Source organism: Xenopus laevis, chromosome 9_10L (genome assembly GCF_017654675.1).
Source record: "Xenopus laevis strain J_2021 chromosome 9_10L, Xenopus_laevis_v10.1, whole genome shotgun sequence".
In the NCBI taxonomy this organism is placed as follows: domain Eukaryota; kingdom Metazoa; phylum Chordata; class Amphibia; order Anura; family Pipidae; genus Xenopus; species Xenopus laevis.
Window position 1 is genome coordinate 109,131,210 of NC_054387.1, and position 24,985 is coordinate 109,156,194.

Genomic DNA, 24,985 nt, shown 5'->3' on the forward strand with positions numbered 1-24,985 from the left:
AACAAGAAAATGCCCAAATAACTGTGAGCCATTTGCCACACCTTGTGATAGGCAGTTTTTCTCTTTACTAAGTGGTAGCTGTTTAGCCTTGTAGGGGCACACTACATTGCCAATTAGTTATGGCTGCTTTCCATGGTGCTGAATAATGGAAATATGCAAAATCACACACACACAAAACAGTGGGTACAGGAGCAAAGTTGGTGAGACCATTATGTAACACTCAACCATCACTCCATCTGTGAAGCAATGGTTTATTACATGATTAGTTCAATCGAAATCTGTGCAATCAGGAGACTATTAACACATAAGTAGTCTAATGGCTGGCCAGGATACAGTATTGCCTTTACTGCCCTAATATTGGGCTGCAGACAACACTGCACAAACATGGGGACAATGTGATAATGATCTATATAAAGAAATTAATAAAATACATCATTTAAAATATATGTCTAGAATAGATAATGTTTGCTCCATTTCTACTAAGACTAATAGCAGTGGCATAAGGAGAAAATACTTTGACACACAGCTAAATCTTTCTTATGGACAACAAATCTTTAGGAAGTAGAGTTCTTTCCCAAATATATGTCTTATATTCTCATCAGTCAAGGCTCAACTGGGCTCCGACATTCTCCTGGGGCTTCCAGCAGTCACAAGATGCTAATTTATGGATCTCCAACCTGCAAACCTCCAGCTGTTTATAGATCTACAATTCACATTAACCACATCATAGGCTTACACTGTCACTGAGGTGCAACAGCTGAAGAGATCGCAGGTTGGACATCCATGATATGAACATTTTCCAGTTATTTGGATTTGCCCAGAGGTGTGGTAGGAGTAGCAAACGCTGAACACAAAGCCAAAGTGTAGAGTTTGTCAAGTCTGAGCTACAACAACAGCACAAAGCTTTCCTGTAGGTACATACAAGACCCAAAAGAGAGACAGTGTTTGTCACACAGAAAGGAACAAATTATGTATAGCAGAGCAGAAGGCCACCAAAAAATGCATTTGTGCAGAAATCACTTTTTATTGTGATTAATTGTACAAAAGATTCTCTCCACTTCCATGGAAATTATACTTAGTTTCCTCTGCAACATATAAGAGGTGAATAATCAGGGCAACGCTGTCAATCACTATGGTGCTCTAAATTGTGCCTGAAAGATGTGTTGGACTAATATCAATCTAACATCTTTGCAAAGGTATAAAACTTGAGAAGGGAATCATTTGAATCTATTTCAGTGATGGGACAAAGATCAGGAGAGATTTTGGAGAGATTTGCTGTGCATTTGTGAGAAGTTGTAAAGATGGATGATGAAAGGAGAAGGCAATAAAGAAGACGATTGAGAAGAGGTGCAAGGAGGGAATATGTTCATCCATTTATCCATTGTTTTGTGTTTCCGTGTCAGACTGCAATGCCTTTATAACATTCTCTCTTATAAATATTATGCCTAGTTTTATTTCATACGACGAATTTCACTAGTTGAATGTTTCCTTCTATTTAGTTAAAAATTCTGAAGACTATCAGGGTCTTGGTCAAACCTCTCATGGTGGCCATTCCAAATCATTAGATGGTTTTAAGGATAAATAATCATCTTTAAATGCTGTTCATTTAACAAATTAAATAATGAAATTATGCAAAATGCTCAGAACATGCAAACGTGCCAGTTGAATAATGCACAAATGTCTATTGGACATTTGTGCAATTTTTAGAATGGTACGACTACTTGAGGGGTTCAGTACAGGTATGCTTGGGACCTGGGGTTTTCCAGATAATGGATCTTTCCATAATTTGGATCTTGATACCTTAAGTCTACTAGAAAATAATGTAAACATTAAATGAACCCAATAGGCTGGGTTTGCCTCCAATAAGAATTAACTATATCTTAGTTGGGATCAAGTGCAAGGTACTGTTCTATTATTACAGAGAAAAAGGACATAATTTTTGAAAATTTTAATTTTTTGATATTATTGGAGTCTATGGGAGATGGCCTTTCCATAATTTGGAGCTTTCTGGATACTGGGTTTCCGGATAACGGATCCCATACCTGTATCAATAAACCCATATGTGGGAGTGCACAGTGCATACGTATACCCACAAAGCACCTACCCAAATACAACTCCTACCAAAAATAAATGAACAAGATAAGATTAGGGTCAGATTCATGATAATGGAATTTATTGATCCTGATACATCCATAAAGATTTTTGCATTTATTAACAAAACAACAGAGAGAGTTAATTATATTGATGATATACTTCAGACCAATGCACAAAGAAGCAGTTATACAATATGAATATTTATTGAATTAATGGGTAAAACCCTAGGGGGGTTATTTACTAAACTCCAAATGCAAAAATCACGAAAAATGTGTGATTTTTTTATCTGATTTTTAAAAAATCACGCATTTTTCGGAATTTATTAAACCCCCAGGATGGAAAGTCTGAATTAGAAAATCCAGCATCTCAGACCTGTCGAGGTTGCATATAAGTCAATGGGAGAAGTCCCAAGGATTTTTTGATGTGCACTTTGTTTCATGCAATACCCCAAATTTTTTGGAGTTTTCAGGCAAAAATATGAGTTTTCTGGTGAAAAATCCAAAATATACCCCAGAAAAAAATCAGATAAAAAATCCCCAAAAAATCATGAAAATCTATTTTTTTCCCGCAAAGTAAATTTTTGGAAAAATGTAATAAAAAATAAGCGTAAAAAAACCTGAGCGGATTTGATCGGAGTTTGTGGCAGAAAATTTTGAGATAAATTCGGACTTTGATAAATAACCTCCTAAAGGAAAAATGTTTGACCCTCCCAGACCAGTCATTCTATTGGCCAGTTGGACTGATTCCTAAAAATTCTACCAGATTTCTAATGTGTGGGAATCCCCGGGTTAAATTTTATTAAATCAGCTTCCATATTTTTACAGTAGTATTCTAGCCTATGAAGAAGAGTCTACATATGTCTATATACAGAGCTGTCAATTTTTTAGTTACGATGTTCAAGGGATTTACTTGGTCCACCAAGAATTTTCGGGGTTTGTGACGCAATGGGAAGTGATGTCAGAGTCTCTCCTGAAGTCATAAAAACTGCTCTGCTGACATCACTAAAGTATGCGCACATTGGAGTTTTGCCTGCAATCGCGTGAAATCAGCAGAAATTGGGGGGATGATTGTAAATGACGGGAGACACAGAATAAAATCTGGTAACTCCCAATAAAATAGGGGGAGTTGACAGCTCTGTAAAAATACTGCTGTCTTGTGCTTCTAGGTTAACAACGGTAGGTTGTTTATGGGCAGTTTTACCTGAAAAGCTGCTTCTGTGTGTGCAACTTTGCCCTGCAGTAAAAGATGGAAGAGAATGTAAAGCACATGTAAGCAAATTCTACAGGTGTAACAAAGGTAAATATTGTAAAAGAAAGCCCTAAGCACTCATAAACATAGTATATAGCTGTACATGTGCCCTAAGCAAACCCATGATGCGGGTAGAGTCTAAAGAACCAGGAAACATACATACAAACTGATCACTCACATCACAAGGGATGTTTATACACCCTACAGATGGTCATTTCATAAGTTAGTCTGGTTGCTAGTGGTCCCAAAGTCCCTAGCCAGTGGTGTGAATGACAAGTTAAAAGATAAATAAGAGAGACTGAACAGAAGAATAAAGAATGAAGGAAAAAAATCACCATAATGGGAATGTGTGGTTTGAACTCACAAACACAGATCCATGTAAAGGTCTTAAATAACTAGATGCCAGCTGACTTACTGAGAGGAAGTCAGCTCAGTTACTACAATATGTCGCATCAGACTTTCTGATCTTGTAATATCTGCGGTTGGTTCTTGGACTATTCTTGGTCTTCCTCTTTCTTTATGTCTGTTTCAAAATGCCTTCTGCTTGCCAAAACCTCAGTCTGTGCTGCTGGTCCTGACCTACAGCTTATTTGTCCCAGGCAAGGCACCATGTTTTTTTGTTACAATGCAAATTCCCCCGGGTATTGCTCTGTAGAGTCCAGCATCACATACAAAGGGACTGAGCCATAGGATGAAGGAATGCAAGGCACTATGAATTTAATGTTTATTCTGGGCAAGCATTGCACCTCTGCACCTTCTGCCAAGACTGAAAATCTGGATAAAGGGAAAGGGCAAGTGTTTAATGTATGTGGATCTGGGGATGCAATTTAGTGGTCATTAGCAGTAGTAACAAGAATCAGATATATATATAGAGAGAGAGTGGGAGGCACAACTCTTGTGGGGGGACAAGGTACAAAATGCCAACCGCATGTATAAATGAGTGTTTATGGAAAGATAAGAAATCTATTATCCGGAATGCTTGGAACCTGGGGTTACAGGTACGTTTTCTGGAAGCCGTTATTCAGAAAACTCCAAATTATGGAAAGGCTGTCTCCCATAAACTCCCATTTTATCCAAATAAACCAAATTTTTTTTAAAAAATTTCCTTTTTCTCTGTAATTATAAAACAGTAGCTTGTACTTCATCCCAACTTAGATATAATTAATCCTTATTGGAAGCAAAACCAGCCTATTGGGTTTATTTAATGTTGACATAATTTTCTAGTAGACTTAAGGTATAAAGATCCAGATTACGGAAAGATCTGTTATCCGGAAAACCCCAGGTCCCGTGCATTCTGGATAACAGGTCCCATACCTGTACTGTCAAGTAGAAGCTACTATTTATTATTACAGAGAAAAGGGAATTCATTTGTAAAAGAATAGAATTGTTAGCTTGAAATGTAACCTATGGGTATTTCCATAATAAACTTTATAAGTATCAGGTTCCTGATAAGAGCTCCCATACCTATGACTGTGCCTGGAGTCTAGTAACAATTCAGAGTTCACTTCCTTTTTGGCTGAAATGTCAGTGCCCATATTTTTGCAATAAAAGCTTTAATTTTATTTCTTAAGACCTGCAAGTGTGGATTCTTTCTGTTGGAGGTGGATTGTATGCTGATTTTGCACCCAGGCCCCAAAACTGCTTTTCCATGAGTCCCGGCAACTTTGAAGACCTTTTTCACTCCCTTTTCACTATATATATATATATATATATATATATATATATATATATATATATATATATATATATATATATATATATATATATATATATACATATATTATAGTACAAACACCTGCACTCTGTCCACTTTTTTCTCCAGGCCGGGTGCTCGGTCAAAGTCTTTATATATGCATAGAATGGACCAGCACACCGTTTTCTTCAATCAAACGTGTTTATTCAATACACACTGTGCATCCAACGTTTCGGCCCGCATCCGGGCCTTTATCAAGGATGATAAAGGCCCGCATGCGGGCCGAAACGTTGGATGCACAGTGTGTATTGAATAAACACGTTTGATTGAAGAAAACGGTGTGCTGGTCCATTCTATGCATATATATATATATATATATATATATATATATATATATATATATATATATATATATATATATATATATATATATATATATATATATATATATATAGACAATTACAAGAGTCCTCAGCACTCAACCCATTATCAATATATTTAAGACAGAGACATTTTGTGCATACTGCTACTGAAAAATGCCTTACCCTTTAAACAACACAGGGATTGTTTGTCCATATATTGCAATATATTTAAGCTGGCCAACTACGTCAAAGTCATCCCATATCTGGCCAGTCCTATGCTCAATTTTCATCTGATTCATTAAGAATTCTATAGTTTCATTATACATTTTATAAAAGGGACGAAAACGTTTTATCTGCAACTTACTAGCTGCTTTCAAAGTAAAACTCCCAAACTTGGCTGCCCTTTTATTAGACACCAGTGGGATCACCTGACTATAGTAGCAGCTAGTAAGTTGCAGGTAAAAAGTTTTCGTCCCTTTTATAAAATGTATAATGAAACTATAGAATTCTTAATGAATCAGATGAAAATTAAGCGTAGGACTGGCCAGATATGGGATGACTTTGACGTAGTTGGCCAGCTTAAATATATTGCAATATATGGACAAACAATCCCTGTTTTGTTTAAAGGGTAAGGCATTTTTTAGTAGCAGTATGCACAAAATGTCTCTGTCTTAAATATATTGATAATGGGTTGAGTGCAGAGGACTCTTGTATTTGACTATATGTATTTTGTGGTCACAGCCTCATTGCACCCCCGCCTAATGGTTTTAAAAACTAGTGGTGAGCACAACTTTCCCTTGTTTGAGCGCTATACAGATAAAAATATAAATATACATATATACCCATAACATTAGGTGCAGACATTTGCAGCAAATTGTACGTCCTTAGCAATATTGAATATGTTTCCCAATGCCACTGAGACTTGAGACTCTTCAAAACTTGGCTGTTCCTTAGCTGTTAGGTCAATGTTTTTTATTTATTTTTTATACAAAGCAGTTATGTAAGTGTCTCTGCTTTAATTACCGGCTCATTATAGTTTGATCTCAGGTGCTTTGCTGCTATTATTGACCCGTGTTTTCTAATGCTTGGCCAGAATTTCCTCAAAGGAACGGCTAAATAATTAAAATACATTACCATTAGAGATCTTTTTTTTTTTTTAAAAAAAAAAAGGTAACCTGGATATGTTAGTTCTGCAGCAGTGAGCTGGTTGTACGTCCGTCAACCTTCCTATTTTCAGAAGTCCCAGTTGGCTGATTTCTCCTAATGACTGACCCTTAGGCCAATAGCTCGATGCCTCATACTGCAGACCTGACAGCCTTGGGGGCTGCAAAAACAAACTGCTTATTCTGGGAACACACTTTTGCTATTACAATTACTCAATAGAAATTGCACTTACTGTATCTTGTGAAAAGGATATATTTTTCTTTTAAAAGTCAAATATATCAGAAAAAAACATGCTGCATTAAAGGCCGTTTAATTAGGACTGATTGCAACAGAAAGAGTTTGTTTTCTTTCTCATTACTCACAAAATATAAACTGGAAATGTTCTAATACCCAGTGTCACTGAGATTGAACATCAAAGAATTATTGTTGAAAAACTAAGAGCACATGTGTCACATAGGGTGACGTCCCCATGCACAGAGAAATGCAGCTCCAACAATGAGTAAACCCTCTGGATTTGCTCCCCATATTACCCTAAAAGCTGAACATACAGTATTTCTGTTTTCTTCATAGACCAAGTTAAACAGATGCTGTCTTCGTTTAAAGGGGTTGTTCTCCTTTAAATGAACCTTTAGTGTGATGTAGAGAGTGATATTCAGAGACAATTTGCAATTGGTTATTATTTTTCATTATTTGTTGATTTTGAGTTATTTAGTTTTTTATACAGCAGCTCTCCAGTTTGCAGTTTCAACAAACTGGTTGCTAGGGTCCATATTACCCTATCAATCATGTACTGATTTGAATAAGAGACTGGAATCTGAACAGGAGAGTGAGAGACCCTGAATAGAAAGATGACTAATCAAAAGTAGTAATAACAATACATTTGTAGACTTACAGAGCATTTGCTTTTTGCTTAGTCGGGGTCAGCGACCCCAATTTGAAAGCTGGAAAGAGCCACTATTAGGCTGTATGCCTCTATGGGAGCTACAGTATGCAGGAGGTGAAGGGAAAAAAATAATATGGACTGAGTAAAATAAATGGGATGGGACAAAGACAGGGAATAAAGAGAAGAAATAAAGGTGAAGATTCAAAAGGAAAGACAACAAGGAAAGGAAGAAGAGTCAGTTAGGTAGGAAATACAGAAAGGAGACAAGAGCTACAGTAGAATTAATATGACCAAACACTTGAGGTTAGTGATGGGCAAATAAATTTGCCAGGCAGAAATTTCTGGTGAATTCCCGCGAAACTGCTGCGAAAATAGTCAGAATAGTCACTCGCATAAAAACTGTTGTGCGTCGAAATTATTCGGACACCCATTGACCTGAATGTGGGCGTCAAAATTGGTACAGGCATCAAAATTCACGTTTTGTGAATTTTACAGCGTTACGCGAATTTCTAGGGAAATTGGAGAGTTTTTTGGCGAAGCAGAACGGGACAAATTCGCCCATCACTACTTGAGGTGAACAGAGCTGGGGTTAGGTTACTCTTAATGGTTAGAAACTCTCAATGGACTATTATAGAGGCTAATAAAGTAAAGAGGAGATCATACAGGTTCAATGTTAGCAGATCAAAATTCTCTGCACATGAGCAACAATAATAGAGAAGATTGAAGAACCGAGGAATGGACTCTTTTGGATGAGGGGACTCCAGAGGGATTCCTTCAAATAAGGAATATACAATAGCTCTGGAACTTATCTACCCAGAATATATAGACTGGATGTATGTATCTGAAACTTGACTTGGGGTCCCATGCAGCTTCTCCATGCAGTGGGGTACCACTGGGGTCCACATATTACCCTATCAATGGGAGCATGAGAGACCATCTATTTTTGTGTTGCTGCTTCAAAGTCCCACTAAATGAGTTCTGCTCATATTCTCATCAACCTACAAAAGAATATAGTTCTCCCACATTTACTGGTTCATTCAGGCGAGTAAAGTGAGGGAACGCAGAAAAGTAGTGAAATTAGACCACTGATCCCCAACCAGAGGCTCAAGAGCAACATGTTGCTCACCAACCCCTTGGATGTTGCTCCTAGTGGCCTCAAAGCAGGTGCTTAATTTTGAATTCCAGGCTTGGAGACAAGTTTTAGTTGCATAAAAACCAGGTGTATTACCAAGTAGTGCCTTCTGTAGCTGCGAGTACACATTGGGGCAACCAAAGAGCCACTCACAGCACTTATTTGGTACCCTAGGGGCTTTTTTTATGATTGTGTTGCTCACCAACATTTGAATGTGGCTCACGGGTAAAAAAAGGTTGTGGATTAGACTGTATGTCAGGCACCTCAATTGCCCAGGGTAACATAATTTAAATTCCTAGGGGTGATGTACAGCTGCAGATCATGAACTGTAGCTTACAAGCAACTGTTCTTCAACAAAGCCAGTTAAAGAGCATCTCAGACTCCCTTTATCTTGACTAGAGAAGGCAATTGGGCACTTTGTGACAGCTTAATAGCCCCGAAATGTTACGTAGGTGACAATAGCCTAGAGGCAGCTTAGAGGTAGTGTGCAAAACAAGGGTGCCGTCTGATAACCGCATGAAGATCTTTAATTACATAATCAAATGATACTTAAAAGACTCTCTAACCCTATCTCTGAACAAGCAGAGAAAGGTTCCAGCTCATCTGAACAGGCGTCTCTGACTTCTTCTGCTTCATTTTACAATTCACTTCTCAACCCAGCAAAATTCCTCCTTGGAGAGAAATAACTTAACGCAACCATAATATACAGACTCCTGAGAACACAGATTTTTTTTTTTCTTGTGGCGTCTGAGCCTCTGCTACTTCAAACCCACTATAACTATTAAATAGCGATTCTTTCTTACAGTAGCCCTCCCTTGGTGGACGCCATTAAGGGTTTGCAGAGCCTCAGGGTAGAGAGGCGGCAGCAACAGCACGTTAGGCTCTGCTTTAGCAGAATAAATGTTAAACATTCAAAACGATGAATCCATGTTAAATTACTATCACATGTTTTAACAGAGATTCAGAGATTACTGCAGGCTGCATTCCCTCCCCCCCACCACCTGGACACACTATGATAGTGGTGTCCTGTTGGTGGGTGAATGGTAACTGCACATGGAATCACATTGCCAATAACGACTTTGGATTTTTAGGAAAAGAAAAAAGAAACCCCACCAATTGTTATGATTCTAAGGTTGACAGAAAAATTCTAATAGGTGCTGAAACCTACTTATTTAACAACAATAATTCATAAGAAATTGTACTAAAAAAAGATTTTAAAGTGCCAGTGCCGTTATAACCACATTAAACTTTTCATAAATACTTTGAGATCGAAAAGTTTGAAAAACTTATCTGTGTGGTGTCCCAGGCTCTAGAAAAAATCAGGTAACTAGTTTTCGGGACAACTCCACCATCTATTTTTTCTAATTTCTACTATCTAATTTTTTGGATTATGACTATATTTTTTAACCCACTACCTGGTTTGGTCATTTTTAACTACTTTTTAATTCAACTAATTAATTTTTTTTTTTTGAGTCTAATACTCTAAATTATTGCACTGCACTTTACTTAAGTAATGAATTTTTCTATTTATGGATGAATTCAAGGAGTAATATTATCTCACTGATGAATTGAATTAGTTCGATTTTTCAAACTTTTCGATCTCAAAGTATTTATGAAAAGTTTAATGTGGTTATAACGGCACTGGCACTTTAAAATCTTTTTTTAGTACAATTTCTTATGAATTATTGTTGTTAAATAAGTAGGTTGCAGCACCTATTAGAATTTTTCTGTCAACCTTAGAATCATAACTATTGGTGGGGTTTCTTTTTTCTTTTCCTAAAAATTTTGTTTGTTGCTCTGACTTTGTCAGACCTCAACTAATAGTTGTGAAAGATCTTTTTTGCGTTTGAATAAAGGCACCTCTTTTGGGTTATAAATAACTACTTTGGACTCATATGAAGTCTACGTGACTCCAATGTATGACCACAACATCTTGGGTTCTTGTTGGTATTCCATAGAATATTGTATTTCTGCCTCCACTCAATAGACGCAGGAGAGTTGCAAAACATACAGTACATCAGACAGAGATAGACATGTTACTAGAACTCGTGATTATGTTGTTTGATAGAGAATCCATAACTGCCTAGAGTTATACTTTCTAAGCAAAGTGAAAGACACTCATGATAAATCAGTAGATACTTCTGTAAGTTACACCCTATTTATCTTGCACTATAAGAAATGACTATCTTGGGGCAAAGGTCACCTGCTGTTCCTGTTGGCAAGTGTACAAGATTGTCACGAGGCATGTGTAAACACTCATTTCCATGGATGTGCTGCTTCTATGACAATTGTACCTAAAGTCAGATGTTGCGGAACTACACATTTTAACAAGCGGCTGGAAGAATGCTAGGAAATACAGTTCCACATTACGGATGGGCAAATTTTTTTCCCCATGTTTCTGTGCGGAAATGACGCCCAAAATTTGGCCCTCGTTCAAAAATTTTGACGCCCGTTGACTTTAATGGGCATCGGCGACATTTTGCCGATGGTGAATTTTTGCCGAAATGAAACGGGTCAAATTCGCCCAAGCCGATCATTAATCGGAGCACTAAAATGTGTATATTGCTGGTCTATGAGATAGAAATTAACATTTGATTATTATATTTTATGTTAAACATAATTTTCCTTAAATCCTCTTTGTCTCCTCTTTGAACAATATAAGCAGTAGATGTAGTCCCGGATGAGTTCCATTTGTGCATATGTAGAGGTTAGCATTCCATGGGAATCATGTACAATGTCTTAACTTCATTTCTGTCTAAAGCAGCAGTTCTCTCTTGTTTTATGGCAAGGATCACTCTGGACAAGGGTAACAGTGTAATATATACATGACAGATGGGCATTGAGAGTATAAAGAACATCCTGTATTTCTAGCATTATCCAATTATGTACAAAAGGGTTGATCTCGAGCTTTTATTTAGGCCTAACCTAACACTGTGCTGTTTACCAACAATGGAAGTGAGAACTGCACCGGAAAATTGCTTCCCCTGCTGCTGGCTAACAGCTTGTGCTGTCATTCGTCTCAGTCTCTTCAGATATAAGGAAAGTTTGTGATTGTTGCAACACGCAGTTTCACAACAGTAATTTGTATTTTTACTGCTCGTTTCCTTTCGGAGAAGTCTTTAAAAGCCTCGGGTTAAAACGAAGGAGATAAGGCTGCCTCGTAAACAGGAAAGTTGCAGGGAAAATATCCAATAAACCTCCCTTACACGAGAGACACGGGTCTCAAAGAGTGCCCTGCAGCGTTCCATATTTGCTACAGCTGCAGTGAGCAGTCACTCGGGAAACATTGTGCCTCATGTAACGTACTGGTCGCAATGTACATCAATTAAGCAGGTGTTAGATTGCACAGGGATACTTGGCAGAGGAACCAATCACTAAAAACCTTCCCATGATGTCAGCAATGGCTAACTACCATTTGTCCACTTACTGTGACAACTAGAGCTGAAGCTGCAGTTCCACTGTCCATTGCACTAAGGCAATCAGAGCTAAAGCAGCAGCCCCATTGTCTGCCTCTTCTATGACCACCAGAGCTGAAGCTGCAGTTCCACTGTTTGACGAACAGAGCTAAAGTTGCAGCTCCACTGTCCACTCCTAAATCACAACCAGAGCTAAAATAGCATGTCCTCTGTTGTGAAAATCAGAGCTGAATTAGCTAATTACATGGTGCACCCCAACCAGTGCTGAAGCAGCAGCTCCACTATCCTTTACACCAGTGGTCCCCAACCAGTAGCTCGTGAGCAACATGTTGCTCTCCAACCCCTTTGATGTTGCTCCCAGTGGCCTCACAGCAGATGCTTATATTTTAATTCCAGGCTTGGAGGCAAGTTTTGGTTTCATAAAAACCAGGTGTACTGCCAAACAGAGTCTCAATGTAGGTTGACAAGCCACATAGGGGCTGCCAAATGACCAATCACAGCCCTTATTTGGCACCCCGAGAACATTATTCATGCTTGTGTTGCTCCCCAACTCCTTTTACTTCTGAATGTTGCTCACGGCTTCAAAAGGTTGGGGATCCCTGCTTTACACTATAACACCAGAGATACAGCAGCTCCACTATCCATAGCCTACCATGACAACCAGAGCTGAAGCTCAACTGTCTGTCCCTACTATGTCAACCAGTGTTGAAGAAGCAGCTCCACTGTCTGCCCCTACTATGCCAACCAGAGCTGAAGAAGCAGCTCCACTGCCTGCCCCTACTATGACAACCAGAGCTGAAGAAGCAGCTCCACTGCCTGCCCCTACTATGAAAACCAGAGCTGAAGAAGCAACTCCACTGTCCAACCGTACCATAACAAAGAGAGCTAAAGCAGCAGCTCCACTGTCCACCCCCACTTTTACAACCAGAGCTATAGCAGCTCAACTGTCCATCCCTACTATGCCAACCAGAGCTGAAGAAGCAGCTCCACTGTCTGCCCCTACTATGTCAACCAGAGCTGAAGGAGCAGCTCCACTGTCTTCCCCTACTATGCCAACTAGAGCTGAAGAAGCAGCTCCACTGCCTGCCCCTACTATGACAACCAGAGCTTGAGAAGCAGCTCCACTGTCCACCCGTACCATAACAAGGAGAGCTAAAGCTGCAGCTCCAGTGTCCACCCCCACTTTTACAACCAGAGCTATAGCAGCTCAACTGTCCGTCCCTACTATGCCAACCAGAGCTGAAGAAGCAGCTCCACTGTCTGCCCCTACTATGTCAACCAGAGCTGAAGAAGCAGCTAGCTCCTAACCAGAAGACATTTTTAATCTAGTGGCCCCAGTCTTAAGCAACTGCTAAGGCAAACCACAAGCTAAATGGAAGGAAAGGAGAATATTAAAAGGGTTGTTCACCTTTAAATTAACTTCTAGTATGATGTAGAGTGTGACATTCTGAGACAATTTACAATTGGTTTTCATTTTTTATTATTTGTGGTTGTTGAGTTATTTAGCTTTTTATTCAGCAGCTCTCCAGTGTGCAATTTCAGCAATCTGGTTGCTAGGGTCCAAATTACCATGCATTGCTTTAAATAAGAAACTAGAACATGAATAGGAGAGGGCCTGGCAAGAAAGATAAGTAATAAAAAGTAGCAACAACAATACATTTGTAGCCTTACAGAGCGTTTGTTTTTTTTTACATGGGATCAGTGACCCCCCATTTGAAAGCTGGAAAGAGTCAGAAGAAAAAGGCAAACAATTCAAAAACTGTAAAAAAAAAAAATAATGGAGACAAATTGGAAAGCTGCTTAGAATTGGCCATTCTGTAACATACTAGAATAAAAAAAAGGACATCAAGTAAGACCTACAATTTAACCATGGAGATAATTGTACTGAGCAGTGCATTAATGCACTATAATAACTATAATAACACTTGTAAAGCATGATCTGCAGCAGATTGCAAACTACACATGGCAACACATTAGTTATTCAGCTAAAAACAAAATTATTATTTTTTTCCATTAATGTCTATGGGAGAGCAGCTACTACTAAGCAAACTTGGCCTTTTTTTTATGTCATAGTAACTATAAGAGACCCATGTTTCCTTCATGTATATGCCTTACTTCTATATACCAGTATTTTTTTAACAATTTAAAAATATTGCTGTATAGAAACAGCTTTTGTTACCCCCATTGGAAAAGGCCTTTATTGTTCACTCACAGCCGGATGTTAATCAATCAGCAGGTTCCACGACAGGTTAACTGCCTCTGCTCCCCATAAAGAAATCAGAGTTGGGATATATCACTAAGTTTTATAACTAGTTTTGGAAACCCTCGCTCTCCTTGCATTTTAATCAGTTAAGGACATTGTTTATTCGATAAAAGGAGCTGGTGGGAACTATGGCATCTCTACCAAACTGCTGATTCTGCATCTGCTTGCTCTTGACTCCCATTAACTGATTGCTTTGCACATATGGACTGCTGCTCATTCAATATTTACATGCAAAAATATCAGTGGCGTTTAACAGACATAAATAAAAGCCACCAACCGCCCCTGCCCATGAGGCATTCTCACATTCTCATCTCCCAGCACAGAAAGAATATCTCTGTTTATCAAGCCGAGTCAATAATTTTATAGAGCAATATAAAAAATCCCAGTAACCATTATTTAGCTTAAATATTTACATATATTAACTTACATATTTATCAATCAATATTTTAATGTTCATGTGTAATTTTATGCCCTGAAATATGGCATCACCATGTTTTTTTTTGGGGGGGGTGTAGGTTTCTCTCTGTGGCAATATTTTGATATGCAAAGTTTAGAAAACATGGTGGTTTTTGTGGGTTTTTTTTGCAGTTTTCTTCGGATTTCCTTGCCCTGTCGATTGAGTAGATGCTACGGTCTATGGTAGGTAAGTGGTTAAAAGAAATAATGAAATTCTGAAAAATCTGAAAAAATAGATGCTATGGTCTCATCAGGACTGAAAAAACCCAGTAGGCTCCGGCCCTTGTGGTTAGCTTTTCTATCTGTCCGGTTTTTTGGAAGGGCTGCCCAGGTTCAAATGAGGAAAACCGGGCAGGATTTTCTGAGATGGACATAGCCCCGCCCACATGATGCAATCACTCCGTCCCTGTGACACAATCACCCCACCCCCCCTATGACATCACCCCTGCCTGGATCTAGCATCGGAAAAAGGTGGCAACCCTACTTATGGGGCCCCATTGACCCAGACCTGCTCCCATTCTGAAATGAGTGTAGTGTAGCTAACTTACCTAACACCTGGCCCCAAGGGGGGGGCTTGCAGCTGTGGTGGGGGTCCCATTGGTTGCACCTGGGGTGGGGAACCATGGCTGGTGTGGGGCCCCTGAAGCAGCAGCCCCGGGGGCCCTGGACCCCCCTAGTCTGACACTGTGGCTGGCATCTGTGGGTTCTGGCAAATGCCAGAGGGGCTGCTATAAGGTCCCATAGAAAGTCAGTATTTAGTAGGCTGGTAGGGGCTTTTTGGGCCTCTGTGTGGGCTGATTTGGCCTCTGTGTACCTGAAATGCCAGGGCCTATTTTAATTCTCAGTCCGGACCTGCTGTGTCTCATGTACAGAAGAGTTTTTTAATGGAAGCCAAAGTACCTATTGCTTCTAAATACATTTGTAATTAAAATAGTGTTTCTCTTGCACTACAAACCCTCCTATTTTAGAGAGAGAAAAGCCTTGATGTGTTTTACAAATACAAAATAAAATAACTCTACACTGCTTTTCTCTCACGCCCCGTGCGTTAGTATATAGATATAGATCACGCATCGTATATTAAACAGCCGTGCAGGGAGTAACCAAATTCCGCAAATGGCTTATCAGCGATTAGTTATTGTGCATTCATGCAGCCCAATGTCCATCTCAGTCTCATGTTTGCTGTGTGCAAATAGGACTAACTCTTCATACAGCCTGCCAGCCAGTGCTTTGGTTAAAGTCATTCTAGAATACTCAAATATTTTGCATTTATGGTTCTCCAGTAAAGTGGAGTAAACAGCAAAACAATTTTAATAATTTAGAGGCACCAAACTGAACTGTCTCTACTGTCATCTGGGACCATTCTTAATTCGAAATACAGACACACCCTTTTGTAACAGCACAAATGCATAATGTACCAATAGCATCTGCTCCATCTATTTGCAGTAAGTAACCATAAGTGAAAGATATGCCTATCATTTCATAAAACCATAAAACTATTGCTATGAAACAGAAACCAGATACTTTGTGCAAGGCTCATCTCACATACAGAAGAGAAAAACTCCTAACATTTGCACCAAAACATAATTTTGCAGCATAGAAGATTTCATAGGTGTCTGAGCCAACACAGTCATTGTCTTGGTTCTAAAACAGTCTTTTTGTAGGATTAAGTCATATGATGCCACCTCTTCTTTCACCAGTGATCCCCAACCAGTGGCTCATGAGCAACATTTTTCTCTCCCACCCCTTGGATGTTGCTCCTAGTGACCTCAAAGCAGATGATTGTTTCTGAATTCCTGGCATGAAGACAAGTTTAGTTACATAAAAACCATGTGTACTGCCAACAGAGCCTCCTGTAGGCTGATAGTCCACATAGGGGCTACCAAATAGCCAATCACAGCCCTTATTTGGCATCCCCTGGAATGTTGTGCATGCTGATGTTGCTCTCCAACTTTTTTTATATCTGAATGTGGCTCACGGGTAAAAAAGTTTGGGTTTTACATGAGCCTATGATTAAATGCCTTAGAGCATGAAACTGGGCAAGGCTGTGTATGTTATGTGTCTAATAAAGTCTGCAGTTCTTTAATTTACTTGTCCCTTGGTCTGATACCTCCAACTTGAGCTGTAGGTGTGAGGCATGTGCACCCAGACTCCCACGTGTAAACTGATGAGATTTTCTACTTATATGGCTATGCCTATGCCTATGCCTATGGCTATGTCTCTTTACATACTATAATACTATAATCTTTTATTCCATCTATTTAACCTTTATGTTCTCATAGAAATAAAGAATGGCCATGAAATAGGCCAAAGGTTTAGCAGCATGAGGGTCCACTGACACCTGGGCCCACCGGGAGTTTTCCTGGTATCCCTGTGGGCCAGTCCGACACTGGGGCAGATTCACTAAAGGTCGTCGCTATCGACAATCCACCAGAAATCTCATCCGCAGGGAAATTGCCAATTCACTAACAAGCATAGAGGAAAATTAGCTAGCGAACTATACCGTCAATATCGTTTGTTCACACCCTATTGCCAGGCAACTTTTCGCTCTGGCAAATGGTCGTTACTCTGCAAATTCACTAAGAATTTTACTGAACATTACCTCTTTCCCCAGAGTTGCCCCCATGTCTTTGAAATGATTTTTAAGCTTTATGAAGCCAATAATAAGAAAACTATGGAATCATCGTTCATCTCTGATGCCATCTAGCAATATTCAATACAGAGGTTTTCCTTGACATGGACCTTCCTGTGTAACCAAACTACCAGCGAATAAGGGCAATACAATGGTGCATTAAGGGGGTGGATTTATCAATGTTTGAATTGGAATTTTTGCCACAGAAACCTCACAAATTCGAATTCTATTTTCAACAACTCGAATGCTTGGTATTTATTAAAGGGGTTGTTCACCTTCAAACAACCAGTTGTTTTCAGTTCACCAGAAATAACAACTTTTTCCAATGACTTTCTATTTTCTATGTGTCATCGTTTTTCTAATATTGAAGTGTAAAGTGTAATTTCTCACCTTATGAAGCAGATCTGGGAGGGGAGTTGACGACCCTGTAAACTGTTACGTTTAGTTGATACATTTCTTATCTTTGTCCCTGCTGAGCAGAATCTTTGGGTTTTATTACAGGCAGCTGTTAGACTTGATACAATAGTTGCTAATACTCCAGAGATGTGCTGCAAAATTATAACAGTTTAGAGTCTGCACCTGAATTACTGAGCTGCCAGACTCAAACACCAGAGACAGGGACGTTTAATTTTAAACATAGATTTTAGAAAAACAGTAAAAAATAAATAATGGAAAGTAATTGAAAAAAGTCTTTATATCTGGGGAACAATCTAAAAAAAACTGAATGGAATAAAGTGTTTGGAAGGTGAATAACCCCTTTAAGCACAAAAAACTCGAAAATCTTGAATGTAAAACGTCGGCCTCTTAAAGCTTGTGAGTTCATGTAGAAGTCAATGGGAGCTGTTCTAGAGAGAATGTTTTAATTCGAGATTTTCAAGTTTTTCGAGGTTTTTTGAAGCTTGTAAACTCACATATTCAAATTTTAGAGGTTTTTTTTGAGCTTACAAACTCACCAATTCAAATTTGTTTCTTCAGGATCATATTCAATTGAGGTTTTTAGATTTGGATTTTTTTAAAGCGAGTTTATTGGAAGTAGAAAGAAACGCTAAAACCTCACAGATTCGATTTTGAATAAATAAGCCCATAAGACTCATGACGCATAATAACACCATTCACTACTATAAAACAAACAAAGTATAATGTTATATAGCACACTTCTCCTTTAAAATCACAGTTAATTAGCGGCAACATGACTCTGGCCCAATGAAAAGATACCAAGAAGGGAAAAAAGCAATTCTTTCTAATTGCAATAAAACGCAACTTACTCAAAGGTAACATCTCTTTAATGGTGCTAAGCCGTTGTGGTATAATCGAAATGCAGAGGAGCTGGCCTACTTTTTTAATGTTCATAAAGAGCTGGTGATGAGTTGCAAGCAACAACCGCATGACCTCTTTTTATTCATCAATACTCCAGGCACAATGGTTCAGTCCTCCATATCTCATTGCAGGCAGAACACTTAACCTCTAGAGCCGGTGCTTGTTAAGCAATACACTTCGAGGTCATTGTATAGCTGTATAAACATCCTACGACACAAACTACCTGAATGCTCCTTTGATCTGAGTACCTACTACTTGTTTGTGTGTGTGTGTGTTACTTCTGTGTTAAACAGTAAATAAATAGAACACTATAACAATAAATTATGTTTTTATTTCAAGTATACATGGAAATCAATACACCGTAAATGGGAAGTTTAAAGATATTCCATGACTATTACAATAACTAGTGTACAGATTACTAGACAATTGTGTAAGATTTCACTGTATCCTGGTAGCTAACCGTTAACGTTATCTCGTTGTTCTGAAACATAAGCTGTGTGTTACCTGTGAGTTTATTTTGGATGTGTTGCAATACACAGGCGGTGACCTTGTACAAATGGGAGTGTTTAGACCTGCCGCGTCACATCAGTGCTAAATGCTTGGTTTATTTAATCAGCATCATAAACAGTCGGAGATGGGCACACACAATGCCATGCAGAAGTGACATTCAGGTTGGCTTGTTTTCACTTTTGTCAAATTCTGTCGAATGATCAGACGTGGGTATAAACACTGCCAGAACTCTGTGCCAGGTACAAAGGCTGAATGTGACTAGCACAAATACAATGGGAGAAACGACAGTTTTTAAGTCTTTCCTTCTATATCAGTGGTGCCCAGACTGGAGTGGTGGCAGGGGAGGTTAGTTTAACAAATGCTAATATGGTTTACTAGATACACCCGTAAAACTAGTTTGCAGGCCAATTATGGTGAGATAAACATGTATTTGCACCTGATACACCTATATCTCAAATAATGAGGACCCCTGACCAGGGTTGGACATCTGAGGGAGCCTGACCTAAAAGGAAAATATCCAACAAATAGCAACAGAAAACATATTGTGTATTGATGAGTGCTAGTTATTACTTGCATGCTCCAGAGATTTAAAAATCATATATCCACATAATTAACTCATGCCTGAAATGTTACTTTTAGGCATTATTGTACACACCTGATCTAAACTACAGTTATGAACAGGGTCAGACTAGACTGGTGGGACACCAGGAAAAAACCCGGTGGGCCCTGCCAACCCAGACCCACCTAAAACCTTGGCGCTCTCCCTGGACCCCCTACCAAGGTACATTCAGGGGATGGAGGGGGATTGTCCATGAAGGATTGTCCATCAAGGACCTCATGACTGTAGAGGGGGACCCTGGGGATGGATGTGTGGGCCCCTGAGTTGGCCCCTGAGTGGGCCCTGGACCCCCAAGTCCGACACTGGTTATAAATACAAAAATGTCTAATACAATATAATACATATTTAGAACTGGCAATAGAGCAGGGCTACGTGCTGCCAACAATTTGTAGTGTTCTTGCTCCACTAGAACATCCACATATGAATTAGGAGTATAATCCCTATAGTAAGCAACAGTGGAATAACTATAGAGGAAGCAGACCCTGCAGCTGCAGGGGGCACAGGCTGCAGGGTCTGCTACCTCTATAGTTGAAGAGGATACCCTCCAACAGCTCTCTTACCTGTGCTGGGGAAAGGGGACACAGGTGGTTGGGAGACTCCAGCGTGGACTGGGGTGGGGGTCCCCCTAGGGGACACTTATACCTTCTGGAAGCCCAGAAGTTCTGGGTCAGCTTCCTCTACAGTTACATATAATAGAATTCTGTAACTGGGAACCAGGGCCGGAACTAGGGGTAGGCAGAGTAGGCACGTGCCTAGGGTGCAAAGCCGGGGAGGGCGCCAGGCACGTACCTCCTCTGTTGCCTACCCCAAGTCCGGTTCCCTTCTCTGCCAGACTCTATGCATTTTTCGCGTTTTGTGCGCTTCTGCGCGCATGCGCACACGCGCAAATTTGCACAGGCGCCGCGACTGCCGGGCCTGCCTAGGGCGCCTGCCCAGCGTGGCCCGGCACTGCTGGGAACAAATAATTTAAACTCTAACCAAAAAAGTTATGCAATGTTACTCAGAGTGCTGAGGATCTGAGCACTTTTGCAACTGACATTAATTTTCTGTTTTTAGTGTTTTTTATAGATATTAGCATTTTAAGTAGTTTTATGGGGGAATGTGATAAGAGTTGGTAATGGAAAAACTATTCGCAATGCGAAAAGTTATGCCTTTGCCTGAACAAATTTTCTTTTCCGTGAATTTAACATAGCTTTTGCGAACCCGGAAACTGTCTAGCGACTTCTTTAGCGACAGTGGAAGAAATTTTGTGAATTTTAGAGTTTGAGACAATGTGCAGTGAATGTAATAAAAGTGCGCAATTAGAATTTGTCTAAGGAAGAATATTACATTGCGAAATGCAAATTTTTATTCTTATTGATGCGAATTGTTCTTCTCCTTGTGACTTTTATTACATGTCCCCATTAGCCTGCTAATAGAATGCTTTCAGCCTAACAGCTCTCCTTGAAGGCCTAAAGTTTCATCGACCCTCCCTTTCTCTACGCTTTCTATATTCATTTAACCCTATATTCATCCTATATTCATTTAACCCAAAGCCTGCTATTAGCAGTCTAAAACATGCAAATATCTCTCTAACCACTACAAATTAAAAATTCATGTAAAGTGCAAGAGTCTCTGGGATAGTTTAAATTACTAGAACAAAGATTTGAATTTCTCACTGTCATTTAGGGGCACATTTACTTAGCTTGAGTGAAGTATTAGAATGAAAAATACTTCGAATTTCGAAGTATTTTTTTGGCTACTTCGACCATCGAATTGGCTACTTCGACCTTCGACCTACGACTACGACTTCGATTCAAACTAAAAATCGTTCAACTATTCGACCATTCGATAGTCGAAGTACTGTCTCTTTAAAAAAAAACTTCGACCACCTACTTCGCCATTTAAAACCTACCGAGTACCAATGTTAGCCTATGGGGAAGGTCCCCATAGGCTTTCCTAGCTTTTTTTGAACGAAGGAAAATCGTTCGATCGATGGATTAAAATCCTTCCAAACGTTCGATTCGAAGGATTTAATTGTTCGTTTTCCTACGATCGTTCGAACTGCGGTAAATCCTTAAACTTCAATATTCGAAGTCGAAGGATTTTACTTCGACCGTCGAATATCGAGGGTTAATTAACCCTCGATATTCGACCAATAGTAAATGTGCCCCTTAGTGTATTAGACAATTCATCTATGGCAAACCTTTATTTAAAATACCCAAAAAATACTGTCTGCATTGTTTCTGGGTTTTTTTATTTTTGCATTTAATGAATTTTATTACATTCCCCTCCCCCCCTTTTTAATCATAAGTACTTTTAAGTTGCAGCTGCTGAGTTGTGCCAAAATTGCCATCATAAACAATAGCTAAGTCTTTTTATGGGATAATATACTTGGCCGGATGATTTTGTGCTGAGATAAATCCTTGGAACACAGAATTAATCTAAAAGATCATATTCAATATTAATCTCTGCTGTAGTTACCAAAAAAAGAAAAAAAAAACTCATGGACTTAATCTGTAGGTATTTGATAAAGAGTTAGCAAGCAAACAAATCAGCTCAAATGTGAACACTGTGAAACCACAAAGGTCTGCTGGTTTAACCTGAATGTTCTGTATCAGTGTCTGGACCTTCTAATCTTCTGCTCAGCCCCCCTGCCCTGGGAGACCAGTATCATGAAGTATTCGGTCACTATATGAATGAATACTTGTTTTGCTGCTTGATGGGTATGAGAATTCTCTTCCCAGCTTATAACACAACTAGCAGTTTATAACATAAATAGCAACTGCTTTCAGGTCATAGTGACAATGAAATCCTTCTGTGCAGGTGTGCACTGTCCATGAAAATCAAGTAGAGCTGGCAATGGGCCTGAGCATATGATGTTTCCTATTAAACATGAGCAAATCCGTCTGCAGGACTCTGTATGAATACTAGTCGTAAAAAAAAAAGGAGAAAATTCGCTGGGATCATTTTGTTCTTTATATAAGTATGTCAGTTTATTAGAACCAGGCAGAACCAGGCAGATAGCACTGATTACTGAGCAAGGCCTCGGAGCTTATATAAACAGTATATATTTGGGAACTGGAGAAGACACCATATAAAGGGCACTTTACAGCTGCTAGAGGGGCTGCTGTTGTAAGATGCCATAGACAGTTAGTATTTATTGGGCCTCTGGGGGGTGCCTCTGTGTAATTAAATTGCCAGAGCCTCTATTACCCTAGTCTTAGGGTAAGGCCAGACGTGGAGATTCGGGGAGATTTTGTCGCCTGGCGACTTATCGCCACGTCTTTTGCCCGACTATCTCCCCGAACTGCCTCAGCGTCTTTTCCCCATAGGCTACAGCGCAAAATCGCCTGCGCTAATGCACACACGGAGATGCGTTTTCAATAGTCGCCCAAAGTTGTCTCAGTGAGGCAACTTTGGGCGACTATTGAAAACGCATTGCCGCGTCTGCATTAGCGCAGGTGACTTTTCATTCTAGCCTATGGGGAAAAAACGCTGGGGCAGTTGGGGGAGATAGTCGCGCAAAAGACGTGGCGATAAGTCGCCAGGCGACAAAATCTCCACGAATCTCCTCGTCTGGCCTTACCCTTAGGGGCAGATTTACTAAAGAACGAAGTGGCTAATGCTAGCGACTTTTCGCCAGCGTTGCCACCTGCCAATTTACTAACAGCCGCCAATTCGCTATCGAAACAGACCGTTGCTAGAGGTCATTCGCACTCTATCGCCAGGCGGCTTTTTGCTCTGGTGAACAGACGTTACTCCGCAAATTCATTAAAAAGCGGATTTTACTGAACGTTACCTCTTTCGCCAGAGTTGCCTCCACCTCAGATCAGGCAAAGTGCTATAAAGTCACTTTATCTTCTGTCACTTACATCATATCCTGTGAGCCGAAAATGCATCAAAGTTCAAAAAACTCTGGCGTCTTTTCCTTTTTTCAGTGTGATTGCCTGCAAAAGTCCTAACCAACGTTTTTTGGGGAACCGTTTTTTTCCCCATACATTTCCTAACATATGGAACATTCATTTTACAGTGGGCTCATGTGTAGGGCATTATAATAACTCTCTTTATTAAGGTTCCCTGGACTTGTGTTTTAAAAAGTGGAAGTATTTGCACCAACATTTAACATAAAGACGTCCATACAACTTTAAATTTCCACATATTAGTGAATTGGCGTAGTCTGAGCGCATTTGAGCCTGGCGAAGTGTTGCGATGGGTGCGAAACGGACGCTGACAAATATTCGCGGGTTAGTGAATCTGCCCCTAAGTCTAGGCTTGAGAGCACAGATAAGCAAAGTGTATGAGATGTTTAGGCAGCAGACATAGCATGTTACAGTGCCATGGCCTCTGAATAACTGAAGGGCATGAGTAGCACATACATACAGGGAGGTGAAGCCAACCTCTATCAGTCTTCCTGATGGCAAAGTCACCTACACCTCTCGCTGCAGTAGCTTTATCTAATTCTTATTCAAAAGGTGGAATTTTAATGTTCCTTACAAATGGTTGATTAATAACCAATGTGATAATTTAGCGTTTTTTATCAGCCCATATTTCTCCTACTGTGAAAGCAAGCTTTATTAGCACTACAATTAACAGGTACCTGAAAAGCATTACGGTTAGCGAAATAACACACCCACACACATCCCTTTCTAATAGAACTATATTTACCCAGATCCGACTTTAATATCGCCTGGTTTTAAGCTTAGGGAAGTGATAACTCCTCCCATAGTGATATTAAAACCAAGTTCAATGAATTGGAAGTTTGTTAACCCAGAGATAATAACACCATTTTTAGGTGCTAAACAAGCTGTAATTACTGATGTTCAGTAAATCTTGGCCTAAAGCTCTAGGCAAGGATTTATTGAGTTTGCTGCAAGCTGACACCAACCTATACTGTACCTACTGTGGGATTGTTCACTTCCTAAACATGGCAAAACAAGACCCCCCTTCATCAATACTGGTGAGACTGTATGTGCACACTGCACTCCAGACGGAATATATATATATATATATATATATATATATATATATATATATATATATATAATATATATATATATATATATTATACAATATATACTTTTTAATAAACCTTACCTGTCAGTCTCTTTTTTTTTTCAAATCAATGCATGGTAAGAAAATATGTAAAGTGGTGGTTCACCCTTACAGTAACTTTTAGGATGTTATATAATGACCGATTCTAAGCAACTTTTAAATTGG

The 24,985-nt window shown here is 39.4% G+C and overlaps 1 protein-coding gene across 1 annotated transcript in view; it reads right to left on the minus strand.

The window, feature by feature from the left end:
- Window positions 1-24,985, minus strand: part of fam20c.L (family with sequence similarity 20 member C L homeolog) — a 126,127-nt gene that overhangs the window by 96,352 nt on the left and 4,790 nt on the right. The gene's annotated exons all lie outside the window — the stretch shown is intronic.